General features: G+C 39.0%; 1 pseudogene; it reads right to left on the bottom strand.

The window, feature by feature from the left end:
* Positions 1-12015: 12015 nt before the first annotated feature.
* On the bottom strand, positions 12016-12918 carry LOC101301581 (annotated as a pseudogene).
* Positions 12919-14566: the final 1648 nt, after the last annotated feature.

The following is a 14566-nucleotide window of genomic DNA, read 5'->3' as shown; positions in this document are numbered from 1 at the left end:
TGCTTCCCTAGGTCCATCAGGAACACTCCTCTCAGCACTCTTCTACATGTCACCTAAATATCAGAGAAGTTAAATCAATTTGTGACAATGTAAAAGCTTTACAGAATCATAAAAAACATCTCTAAGGCTCCACAAATCAGCTTTTGACAATTTTCTACATCATTCCTCTATGTTTAACACGTTTTACACATAACTCCACCAAAAACTTTCGACTCTACATTATGACTCTATTCTACGACAATAAGAGATAATCAAAGTACAAATTGAGGTAATAACACATTAAGAATGTCACATTTTATGCTCCTATCAGGACGGGACGTGCTTTGCCAAGCCTTTATTGGCTGTTCTGGTGGTCTCTTGTTTGGGTCTGAAATCTGTGACAATGATGGGAAAGGGAGATTGTGTGTTTTGGGCAAGGGTTCCCTTTGGGATCTATGGTGGTAGGACCGATGGAAGAGGACGGATTTGAAAGGTTGAATCGGTCGATTTACCATCACGGGTACTCGACGACATGGCGATGGCCAGACTGTAGGAGAAAAGATGGGGAGTTGGAGATCAATTCAATCAGAGTGTGATCGGGTCTGGATTAATTGTAGGCAAGGAGATCTCTCTATTGTTGGTGAAGTGGTTGATTACATACAAGGTCCATTGATCTTCTCAATCTGGCTTCAGGAAATTGTGTTTGTCAACCTAGCGCACGCACTTGTTTTGGGTTCAGTGATGGTGCTATGACGGTGAGGAGGTATGGACTACGACAGTGGCAGGTTGTGGGCGGTCTCACGATGGTCCTGGAGTGCTTTTGGGACTAGTGTGGTCTTCTCTCATTATTGGACTTATATTTGGTCTTGATTCAAGACCTGGGCTTTTCTTGGGCACCTATGTTATTTAATTTCAGTTGTTTTTTCGTTTTAGGTACAATCTATTTACTGCTTTCAATAAGAAGTGAGCGTTGTCCCAGTTTAAGCATCTTGGGTGCCGTGTCTAGCCTAGGACGGCAACGAGTTCCTTGCGTTGTCAAATGGTCGTTACCTCCTAGCGACAAGATGAGACCAAGTGTCACCAAAATTTGGTTCTAGTGGCAATATAGCAGAAAAGTTGTTCTTATTAAAATTAGATGGCTTCGTGTAAACATTATTTTTCCGGTATGTCGCTAAAATTAAAAAGTAAATGGAATAGCCAATGATGCACTCTTTGCTAATTGAGAAAAATTGACCAAACATTGCCTTAACTTTCAGAGAAACTAATTTTTGATATCTCACATTTCAAAAACTTCAAAACGGTGTCTCACATTCTACCGACCAAAGAGTTGTTGGTCTAGCAGTCAGACACTTGGTTTGCTCCCAAGAAGTCTGGGGTTCGACCCTCTCCCATGACACCCACCTAGCAATTGCTAGAGTTTCCAGTTTCCCAAATGTTATGGGTCAGGAGGAAAGCCTAGGTATTAGTCGGGTCAAAGATCCGGATACCCTAGTTTCAAAAAAAATATACATATTTACACAACTTAAATTCACTTATTATTTAATTTAATTAATATAAACCCTTATTTATTATGTTATATTCACATAAATATGAACTCTTATGTACAATAAAAAGAATTATGTTCTAGGATATTCCATATGTGTGTCTTGGCCTTATGTCATCAGGATATGTAGTTGGAATAAGACTATGTATACTTTATCATTACCATATTAGTACTTTGTAATTCTCTATATAAAGAGCTCTTATAAATGAATAAGATGATGATTCTCTATTCACTTACTAGATATCTTTGTCTCTACACTTTATTCTTCATCACGTCATCATGCATTTTGTTCTAACCCAAGAGCCAATAGCCCACCATTTGTTTTCTGAAACCTTAAAAAAATGTTTTTCGGCTCCTATAATTGACCGCCGCCGCCTGTTTTCCCGGCCGCCGTCCGACATCACCGACTGCCAATCCCTTGGCCACCACCCGCCAACGATTCTTAGTTTCCTCCAAATATAATTTTCGACTTCTTCAAGCATTTGAAGTTTCGAAATGTATGTTTTGAAACCCTAAACTTTTCCAAATTTAATAACTCGGGGAGGATAAAATTCTTTCCTCCCTTCTCCATCTTCATTCCATGCTTGAGATTTTGTGCGTGCAGGTACCAAAATCTCGGAATTTTATTCGCGTTTCAAGAGTGTGTTTGATCACTCTTGTTTCCTTATCCGGGTTGTGTGTGATCAACCCCGACCATTCTCCGGATTGTGTTTGATCAATCCAAAGCTTTTTTCTGAATTGTGTTTGATCAATTCACGGCTTTTCCAGATTGTGTGTGATCAATCTGAATGACAAACTGTTAATACATAGCCAAAAAACTTGGCCATGCCGAGAATGCAAGATCATTACCCACTCGCCAGAAGCCATTCCGGCCAAGCCATCACCGACAAACCTGCCACGGATGTCCAAAGAGTGGGAGCATAACAGCAACATGCATGCCGAACCCACTCTGCAATAGCTAAACACCTCTGAAAAGGAAGAGACTGAACAGTACCACAGAACAGTCCCATATCGGGGACTAATCACAAAACCCCCAATACAAGCCTATAAAACAGGCACGAACTCCCAGAAAAGGTAAGTTCCATTATTCCTCCCATACTCCCGTACTATACATTCCCGTACTATACAAGTAGCAATCGAACGCTGACTTAAGCATCGGAGAGTCGAAGACTGGGTCATCCCAGCCCCGACTCCTGATGTGTTGTTACTTGTGCAGTTACAGGATTCGGAACCAAGGATTCAACCTCCCGTCCTGTGTTCTCGGAAGAGGTAGAAACACAAACCATTAAAAACATCGTTTGTGACCTCTATCGAGTCTCAAAACATTCTACTCATTTGAGTTTTGACGTACTTGATGCCTAAGACGAATCTTCGCTAGGTATTTGTGGAACCTTTCCTTGGAAATGATTAAACCACATGTTTTGACCCCCAGGCTAACAACCCTAGATGTCGAGATTTCACATCTCATGCGCTCAAAGTTTTGAAACGCCACATCGACAAAAGCCTTCAACGACAATCTGTGAAAAAAGTAATGACCACAAAGTACTTTAGAATGCACTTATGGAGCGTTTCTTGAAACGTCTATCTAACTCAACTTGTTATTAGTCACGTGGATTGTTTACCACCTTTTTATGACTACACATTATCGGTAAAATTTTGTGCCATCATGATCCATAATCTTTAGCAGATTTGATCATCATCAGCAGATTTGATCATCATCAAGTTCTCTAGGCCCTCCAAGTTTGTTTGGAATTACCAACGAGACGTGATTTTGATCATTATGTTGCAAACGAGAATTGCATAAACGCTAATGAGATAAACGTATTAGCCTGCGCATATGGGATTAACGCCTAATGTGGGGAAAACAATATGGGTCACGGCAACGACAAAAAACGCCGTGTCGATGTCTTGAAAAGAAGCGGAGGTGCCGCTAGCCCTAATGGCGACACTTCCGATCTAGACACTAATCTGTCAAAACTACTTATGCCCGCTTAGGACAATGCAACCGTGTGGATCTCCGGATCACTGGTTCAAGATAGTTTAGCTCATCCTCAAATCGTGAATGCATACAAAACGGTACGGAAAATCAATATGAGGACAATAACGTTATCCTCATGATCACGAATTTCAAAGAGTCAGATCCAGCTCTAGCTACCTCTGACTTCGATGTCATGAAACATTGATTTTATTTCCAAGCTATATGTAATAAGACGTCGTATTGACGTCTTTCGTTTATTCGAGACCTCGATGTACTCACATTAGCAATAATGAATGCCTTGAGAATTTTTCAAAGTGAAACTATTCTCCTCTTATGGTTCGTATTGATTTACTATCAAGATGTACACTTACATCATTCTTAGAAACATGGCATATTGTGCCGCTTTTGGTCATTTCCTTTGAAGGTGACGCATGACACCGCATCCTCAAAGAGGATCGCCCACATATTTCTGGTTAAGTCTTCTACCCTATAACAGATTTTTCATCATCAATTATTCAACTAGGCTCACCCAAGCTCAGTGTGATATCTTAGAATTGTCCGAAATTGAGCAGATAGTGGTTTAAGTGTGCCTCGCACTACTAACCCTCTACAGACATGTCTGGTCATGCTGACTTGGAGTTACCAAAAGCTTTTTATTTTGGATCCCCCTACGCTATTAACCAATTGTCGTCTTTGAAAGACGTTGAAGACTAATAAAACCGCATAATCATCGTAATCGAATCCTCACGGTCCTCTGAGTTAGTTTATGTTCATGTCAAGGAGTTTTCGCTAACTAGCCATGGAGTTTACGACCTTGGAAAGACCAAAAGGACTTGATTTTGATCATAAATTGTCACACCCCGGTTCCTAAGTTATTTACAGTTATTTACTTTGGTATTATTTTGGTCTTTTACTGTGTTGAGTAACCGTTTACTACTTAAGGACCCTAGAGTTGACTTTTAGTAAGAAAATTATTTTGGGAAAATTTCTTGAAGGAGGTCGTAAAGGATGTTAATACGAATTCGTAGACATGCTAAACGTTAAAATCGGAGTTAGCATGAAAAAGTTATCAGATAAAAAAAGGGTAAGCATTATTTAGTAAGAGGTAAAATTGTTTTTGGGTTTTAATTTGGGGTATTAATCTGTGGACCAGGTCAATAGGAGGGAAAAGCCCACCTCATTTCTCTCTCTCTCTCTCCCGAACTCTCCCCGACCCGCCGGATTCCTCAGCTCCGTCCGCCAGTGTCCGGCCACCATAGACCGCCGCACCGGTCCCAAACGATCGGTCGTCGACCCAGCCTTCTCCCTGGACTGGTGAGAGCTACCATAACGTCGCTGTGAGGGAGGAAGAGCGCTCGGAACCTCCGACTGTGCAGTGGGAGTCCGTCGCCGGAATTCACATCTCCGGCCGCCATCGTCGGTGATTTAGGTCCCATTAGGAAGAGCTCGTCTTGTGTAACAATCCCCTAGAAGGTAATTAACCAATTCAAAGTGTGTAGGAGGATTTTCGGTCTAGGTTTGAATTGGGGATTTTTGGGTGTTTTGATTTGATTACCCTAGTTAGGCTTATAATTAGACTAAGTGCTAGCTATGGATTGTTGTATTAAAATTTGGGAAGCATTGGACATCGCCGGAGTACGGCTGCCGACGGAGCTGGCAGCGGTGCCACCCCTTTAGGGGTAGTTTTTCATGTTTTTGAGATGGTTTTAATGAGAGGAGTTTAATGAAGTAAAATTTAGAATTTTTGGAGGAGTTTTGATAAGGTTTGGGATTTTTCAATGGTTAAGGATTTTGGCGATTATTCGAATAGAATTCCGACAGTTGGTTTAGCAGGAGTTAAACTTTAAAAAGGTTAATTTATGGCTATCGGTGTGTATGGTGAATTGTGAGCCTTAATAGAGTAAGAGTGGAGAAGTTGGGAAAGGGAGATGAGATTATAGGCTTCCTTTTATTTCGGAAATTTTTATTAAAGTATTATCCTAGTCCAGAGACTTAATATTATTTATTAGGGAAAATTTTAAGAACGGTACACGAAGAATCAATGACTCCTAAAATACAAACATCAAGTTTCTAAAATATCAAAACGGTACATGAACTTTGAAATCTAACTAGACTTTTATACATCTGTTACTGCAACTGTTAAAGAGCTTTGCCAGTCCAAAATAACTCCAGGGTAAAATTGTATTAGCTCGAAGGGGACTATCTCAAGTCCAAACCTAAAGGTATTTGTATTCCTAATTCCAAGTCCAAATGGGATTAGAGGTAGTCAAACAAAGTTGAACGCAGCTTCAACCTGTCTTAGCTTTGAGAATATTCAATAAATACACCTCATGATCAACCTCCAACTGAGCCACAGCAGCCCCCTCAAGCATTATATATTCCAAACTTGAACAATGACGATAACAACGTCTCAGCTAACAATGAAAATTGTATTTAATCTCAAAAAAGCAATGAGGTAATCCAACTCAGGTGGTTTACATTATTATTGTCTCCATTATGGTATAAAACTGATTTCACTTGGTAAATATTATATGGTCATCTTACTGTTAGTGTAATTCTTATACTTGTGCCATGTAGGAAGCATCTGCATCACCGACAACTTCAAGAAAAAGAGATACAAGAAGCTTGCTGGGAGGATGAAGCCAAGCAAATCAACAAAAAAAATGCTGAAATAGCTACAAGTGGCAGTCATATGTTGATTTGAGAAAGAAGCAAGTGCATAGGAGGTTGTGGAAGACTTGAAGGGGTGCTGATATTTATTAGATGTTGTTTGGAATGAAACTAGTATAATTTGGCATATTATCTAATCTGTTAGAGCATCTTTAACAGACTCTCTACTTTAACTCCTTAGCTATTTTAGAGAACGTGTTTAGCGTTTTTGGATGTTTTAGGAGCTCCAACAGACTAACCAAACTTGAGCTATTATAACTTTTAACTATCTATATTTAGCTAGCGAGATGACTCAGATGAGGCTAGCTATAATTTAATGCATTCCTTGTAAGATATTTTATGTGATATATAAATATATTTAAACTATTTAATTTTTATTTAAAGAATAATGTTGATGTAATACTAGCTAAAATAAAAAGCATTGATGCAGCCACATTTCTAAAGTGGCTAGCCAAAATGACATTTTAGCTAATTTGACTAAAATTTAATTTAAATGGCTAGCATTGCTAAAGATGCTCTTACGCTGGCAATCTTTTGTAAATGCCATGTTTTTTTTTTCCCTCTTTTGTGTAATAGATAGAACTTATGAACTTGAACAATGTTGAATGCCAATTTGAATGGAACCATGTTGATTCCCATATGATTGTTTTTCAATTACTTACAAGTTTCGGTTATTGCAATATTTTCAGTTTCATTTGTTTTCTAGATCATTGTTTTTTTTTTTTTTGTATTTGTTTACCAACTGTTGCAGACAAAGTATAGCTAACATGAATACAGTTGTGATTTTTTTACTTTTTCTTAAGAGAAGAGAAGAAACCCATATTGTTGGAGTGTTGGTTGCAATTAAGAAAGCTACATTTGGCGGGAAACTGTGAAGTAGATCTGTGTGAATAGTGGATTGGAGGGAAGTCAGGGTGTGACCAATTCAACCCTCAAAATATGACGGAAAACAAAGCTTTTTAACGGTTGCAGTAACAGATGTATGAAAATGTAGTTAGATTTCAAAATTCATGTACCGTTTTGATATTTTAGAAACTTGATGTATATATTTTAGGAGTCATCGATTTTTCGTGTACCGTTCTTAAAATTTTCCCTGTTTATTATTCAGGACGTGAGGAGAATCGTTTGGAGAAAGCCTCGGATCGTCGGTAGGCATAGCCTAGCACTATGAGTGGACATTTTGGTTTTTAATTAATATGCATTCATGATTTTATAAGTTTCCCATTATATTTTTCCAAGCTTAAATTGTAATTTCGGCTTATGAAATGGTCTTTGAATTTATTTGATTTTGATGCATTGATTAATCTTTGCCATGATTGATGGAATTTATTTGAGATTGGCATATTGGTTATGGAATTTATTTGAGATTGACATATTGGTTTCAATAATGAACTTATGGATTTGAGTTTGGGTTAAAGATTTGGTATTTGAGTTTTAAAATTCTTTATAATTTCCAGATTTGAGATTATACCAGATTTGCATATTTCCTGGTTTTCGAAAGATGATAATTATTTAAGTTAATTATTTCTTTGAGCATTTTACGTGTGGGACACGTCGTTGAATTTAATTAATTTCTTTGCTCTTTGAATTCTTCGAGTACGGTTGGGAATCGTACTTATGTTTTAGTTATGAGTTTCGGGAAAACTCACATGGATTTTTTTTCTTTATTTATGCCATACTTGTCGGATAATATATTACTAATGCTAGCATGTTGTTCCGCCTTTCGAGGCGATGTGGCTTCCACGTTTTAAGTGGGGTTACTCAAGCCCTTTCCGCTTTCGGATGATGTGATGTAGTCGACGACATCACGTAAGCTCTGCACCCTCTCTGTTATCATAACGTGAAGGTGTAGGGAGTATGGGAGTACTTTTTCCTAGGAGGCACCCGAGCCTGGGAGGCTCACTTGTATGGCTATAGCTGCTTCTTATTTAATATTTATTGTCTTGACTAGCGGGGCTAGTCTATCTTTTTGATATTTCATTTTACAAAGGTCTTTATGTACCTTTAATATTGTTTTTGACTAACAGGGCTAGTCCGTTATTTTGGTACTTTCTTTTACGAAAGTTATTATTTATCTTTGTCATTAATTTGACTAACGGGGCTAGTCCGTTCTCTTGGGATTTTTTTTTTTTAAGAAAGCTTTATCAACACTTGCATGCAACGGATTTCTTGATTATTGAAAAATGAGAAAGTAATTAAGTTTGGTTAGTTATGTTGTGATCAGTTACTTGATTATTTTTCGTCCACTCATTCTAACTTTTTTAAATTACTTTCCCCTGGGCCATTTGGTTTTAAATGCCCAGTTTGCAGGCTAAGTCTAAGTAAGGTCGAGCGTACATGGAATCGAGGCATAATCAGAGGCTGCTTCCGCTTATTCTTTATTCATTGTTTTTCTTTCATTATAGATATGCTCTGATAAACATTTGAGATAGTTATTAGTTGATTATGGTTTGTTGTATTTTTGGGAGATATGTTGAACTTGGGGAGCATGAAGGCTCCAGGTGTTGAGGCTGGTTTGTTTGTTTATATAAGTGTAAGTTGGATTTTTTAGGTAAGGGTTGTCCATTTTCAAGGTAAATTATGTCGAATTTTCGGTAAATTTTTCCTTGAAAGTGGACCCCGCAGGATTTACCTCGGGTTTCAGGGTGAAATTCGGGGTGGGTCTTGTCATAAACACGTCACGTGTTATACTATTATCTACTTCTTATGCTGCTTATACTTTTACAGGCTCACTACCCATTCTTTAAAGAAGTTTATCGGGATATAAGTTGAAGTGTCATGTACCCCATGTTCACACGTAATACGGACTCTCCGAGGCTACGACCAAGCAACTTTAGCTTGTCGCTCGAACATTATTGATGCGCACCAATCTTTCTATTGGGTCTTGGGGCTATGCAATATTTGCATGCAGCTTTACTATTCATCTACAATCCACCATCATTGAATATTGTTGTACTACAGCTCGTGACTGTGTAAGATGATTGACACGAAATTGCAATCCTTGAGCTCAAACAAGATTGAAACGGATCTCCAATCCTTGAGCTCTACTAGATGTTATTTCTAGGAGTCAAATCGCAATGCCACTGCGCACAATGATGGGTCATTTGAGATGAATAAGTTTAGGTTGGATATGAACCTCCACCTATAATCCACATATGTAGAAAACTTGTCAGGCAATCTCTTTCACCGCTATATTGTGGATGGTCACTTTGATGAGACAACACTCCCTCCGTTAGGGGGAGATAAGAACACAAGTGTTCAAGTGGAACGATGTGAATTGTCGTGGTTTGTCCCCACTAAATCTCATCTTGATCCCAAATGCTTAAAGTGTTAAAGTGACGAGATCACATGCTGCAAACATGTCTGCAAAGATTGATGTCCTATCAAAAGGACATGGCGCGACCAAAAGAAGTTGGTCTTGATGCCATCACCATAGATGGTGATAGGGTGACGCCATATGGTGGCAAAATTGGTGTCATAAGGCCGTGTGGCTCCCCAAAAAGAGGGAGGCCCTTAGGTTTGATACTTTCTCGCACTAGGAAGAAAGCGAGCTTGGCACAACCTGATCCATTGATCAGTGATACTCAAATCAGTCTCATGAAGTCTGAATTGTGATTATCGTTGGGGAACGCCTCAATGTCAAATCCAATCCATATAGAGATCTTTACAAGTATTACACTAGTGTACATGAGGACGTGGGATAATGAGTCTGCTATCGAACCACCCTTTGTTGATGGATATCAACTTAGTTGATTGGCCTAATGGAAAGATGTGATCCAGCATTAACAAAGATATAGGTCCTTGGGCAGGTGATGCCGACATCGCAAGCTAAACTCTATCAACTATGCCTTTATTAGATAGCGTAGTGAGAACAAGAGTTTAGACTCACCTTATGGCGCAAGGTCTCTCACTAACACGCACTGGGATCGACTACGATGAGATATGCTCTCGTGATGGATGTCATTGCACTCCGCTACTTTGTCAATTTGGTAGTTTCCGAATAACTGAACATGCAGCCTATGAATGTGGTCATAATAACATCTCTACGGAATCAGAGATATACATGAAGGTCTTAAACGAACTTCATTCACCTAAATCAAGTGGCTCCAGACCACATGAGCGTGCATTTGCAAGAGAGGTTGAAATGCACACTAAGTAACTACTTGATTTGGAAGGAATATAGTGAATTATGTCTTTGCGTGTTTATTCCAGATTTACATGGACTCTTGATGGATCAAGAGATGCCAATATGTATCAACATCCGAAGTTAGAATGAAAAAGATCTTGGGAAGACACGGTCTCGATAAGGCACTCGATGACTGTATTGATGATGATTTTCCATCAATCGGCTTAGGCGCTCTATAACTAGTGAGGCCTACATATACCCCATGATTAGTCAAAGTCTTTACTCTAAAGAGAGATCCGTTGTTTTGTCTAAAGCAAGATGACAAATATGTGTTAAGAGATGGAGTTCTCATCTAAGTACAATAAGACGCATCAATGTACTTAACACAATACAAAAGAGTTGACATCTCATTCGCTCTGAAAAGTTATAAAACAAAGTGTAGCTATGCACCCACGCAACACCATCCCACACAACGCCATTGTAATGGCAGTAACTCCTTTTTTAATACTTAATGGAATGAAAGGTTGAAACTTATTCTATCCCTACATAAGAAAGACACATCAAAAGCAAAATCATAATCTGCCAAATTTCATAGGTCAAATTCCACGAGACCTACAAGAAATATCACTCACTAGAAAATGGTGAAATTGGTATCATTGGAAAGGTATATGTGTCTAATTTCCAGGGACATCAACCATTTGATCATACCTATCATATTGAGTGAGTTATGGCCGTTTTCGTAAAGTATGACAAATCTGTTCGAGAATCTGATTTTGGCAAAACAGTCAATTCGACTGGACTTTGTGAATAGCTCCTGACGAACCAGAATGTGTATAATATACAGTTGGAAAGCTATATGAGTCTAGTTTCCAAAAACGTTTATGGTTCATTCATACGTATTTCCTAGAGGAAGTTACGTCTGTTCTAGTAACTGAAGGTCATGCTGCGCGGAAATCTGATTTCCTGCACGAACTTATGTTTTGAGTTCACAAGCGGTCTTCTCCTCAAGATCTAAGTGTAAAAGATCATGTTTGAGGACAATATGATATGATCTAGTTAATTATTACCCAATGCCACATTTGAAGACATGTTAAAAAGCATTGACATGCTAAGTTATTGAAATTTTCGTGATTAGTAAAAATCAGGAAGAGCCCTATGATTGATGTAAAGATCAAGGGGAGATGCGAACTTCAGGGGGGGAGTCTAGCACATACATACATGTCATTATCAAATGTGAAGGTTGTGTCGCACTCTTTTTCTCCTTCGATCAAGGTTTAGTTTTTCTCCCGCAGGGTTTTTGTTAGTTGACGAGGTTTTTAACGAGGTGACATATCAGCACCACCGGCATACCGGCGCCCAGCAAAAGGGGGAGTATTCTATGATATTCCATATGTGTGCCTTGGCCTTATGCCATCAAGATATGTAGTTGGAATAGGATTATGTATTCCTTATCATTACCATATTGGTATTTTGTAAAGGGCTCCTATCAATGAATAAGATGATGATTCTCTATTCTCTTACTTGCTAGATATGTTTGTCTCTACACTTTATCCTTCATCAAATTATTATTTATTTACAACAAAAATCATTATTAATCATAAATACCACGTGGTGACCCAGAAAAAATACAAACATGTGGAAGTTGTCCAACTACAGTGATCTAGAGTGACCCAGGTCACACTTATGACCTTATGACCTAGGTCATCCCCCAACGATGACTTAACGGGTAAACTTGATCTTAGATCCTAAAAATTTGGTTCTTTTCTTTTTGATTACTCTCTCTGTGATCTGTAAACTCTTCATTTCCAGCTGACATAGATTCCATTTCAATACAAGGAGTAGCCATTTTGGTCCCCTAGCAACACCAATTGGCGCAATCGAAATCAAAGCCTCAGTATCACTCTTAAGCTCCTCCAGTATCGACTTGCCTTCGCCCATTCTAGCCTTAGCCAAACTCTCATACCCCTGCACCTCCCTCTCAAAAACCTCCTCCTCATCATACACATTGTTCTCCCCATTCTTCATTATCAACACCATATCCTCAGTCAACTTATCAAACACCGTCTTCGTTTCCGTTGTCGTCTTCTCCTTCTTGTTCCCCTTCAACTTAGCTAGAGCCTGCAAAACAGTCTCTTTCGTCTCCAGCATATCCGCAATCCACCTCTTAATCTTTCCCAATCTCATCAGAACTCAAATACTGACCAGCTTCATGATCACCTTCACCACCATCCCCATTTTTCTCAACGAATTTTTCTTGTCGTTTCTGGATCAACAGCCTTTTTCAGGCTATCAAGCCAGGCATTCTTGACTCGATTCTTCTCCACAAAATTCCCATCCTCATCAATAGCTTTCTTCCCTCTCATTCTCCAAGTTAAACAGCTCGAACTACTTGACGAAGTTCTCATAGTTTGATTCTCGGAAATTAACCTCATCATTGCAAAGCTCAGAGCTCTTGCTACTAAGGCGCTTCACCCTCTCTTTCGCAGCCAGGCTAGGATCAGTCAACGGCGTCTAACCAATCGCATTGCCTCCGCCACCGACTCTGGCTTGTTCTTCTTCTGGCTTCACCTTCTGCCCTTTCGGAAACTTGACCTTCTTCGCCGGTGGAGGCTTGGCCGACATGTCGTCTTCTTTGAGAAAGTGTTTCAGATTGAAGCGTCTTATTGGAAATTCAATGCAGCTTTAGTTTCAGATTACAAAAAGAACATTTTGTTAGTGAATAAAAAAACAACGTTTAGAAAAAAATAATCAAAATGGGAATAGACAAAAATAGCCTTCAAAATATGTTTGTCATTAGTCTTCAAAATGGGATGTTTAGTATGCCAGAAATTGTTGTTCCGGTGGAAAAAGTTTGGCAGCCGGGAAAAATGGTTGTTGTCAAGAATCGGTTTCTCCCCTTTTGGTTTGGGGCTGGGTCTCAGGTCAGTAGACCTAAATCGAAGTTTAAAGCCATGGGCGTTGGACGTCTTCAGGATCTAATGATGATGTCAATGTGGTCATGGATGCTGGTGCCTGAGTTGATTTGGTCGCCGTCTACGCGATCGGTGAGTGTTGGCGTGCAACAATGCAAAATTCTAGGGTTTGGGCCTGGGTCTAGCCTCAAGTCCACAAAAAGTTAGATTTTGAAATTGGCTTGTTAGGCATAATTTCAACGTGACTGTGGCTTAAGTCACAATATTGAGTGCTTGGCAGATTGTGCGAGTTGACTGCAACTAGATGGATGCATAAGGCTTGGAGTACCGCAATTGAGAGCCTTGGCTCTGGTCTTATGTCTTCTTTAGTATCTTTTTTGTACCTAGTTTTATCCTCTGCTAAGCTCACAAATAAGTTAGTTAAATGTCTAATGTAATGGCACTATTGTGTGGTCATTGTACTCTCGTCATTCTAGCTTTCGATTATATATATGATGATTACTTTCAAAAGAAATGAAGCTAACAGTTCTAGGTACCGTTCTTAGGTCGGGGCGAGAACATAAGATACAATTTGAAGTTTTTGAAAGGTGAGATATCAAAAATTAGCTTCTTTGAAAGGTGAGGTACTGTTTGGTTCATTTTTCTTTGTTAATTGGTGTGGGGTAGAATACATGATTTGTTATAATTCGGAATTTACGCATTATGTCATCCTCCCCTTGTATTCTCTGGTTTCATTAATAGTTATGGCTTAAAGGCAGCTGTCACGCCCAATGATTAAAATATCGGTATCGGTATATATATCGGTCCTTTGAAAAAGGGAGATTTCGGATATATCGAAGATATATCGGGGAAACCCGGGAAAAAATATCGGTATTTTGGGAAGAATTTTTTTTTCTGAAATATTTAATTTATTAGATGTATATAAATATTACAAATATCAACTTCGTCTACATCCAGAATAAGAATCTAGGTTGTAAGGATGAATCAAAGTTCAACAACTTCATCTACATACTGTTAAGGATAGTAAGGATGAATCCAACTTGATGACTGATCACTAACTTTCGCGCATTGATTATAGCCATAAACATTATATCCATATTGATTGTTGCCTTCTTAAGATTCATTTGAGGTTCCAGTACCACTACCTAAATTGATAGAATCAAAACTTAGCGCAACTGAAGCAACATCTTGATCATCATTTGGACCTCTAGTCCTCCTCCCATACGTGGTATCCTCTTGCGCGCCATACCTAGTACTTCTATAGCCATGACCATGGGAGGCATGATCGTAATCACTTAAGATATGGTGGGAGTGTGGGACGTTGGAGTCACATGACTCACATATCTCTCTCTCTCTCT

Source organism: Fragaria vesca, linkage group LG4 (assembly GCF_000184155.1).
Source record: "Fragaria vesca subsp. vesca linkage group LG4, FraVesHawaii_1.0, whole genome shotgun sequence".
NCBI classification, from domain to species: Eukaryota; Viridiplantae; Streptophyta; class Magnoliopsida; order Rosales; family Rosaceae; genus Fragaria; species Fragaria vesca.
The sequence above is the reverse complement of the archived record's forward strand: the minus strand, read 5'-3'. Positions and strand labels throughout refer to the sequence as shown.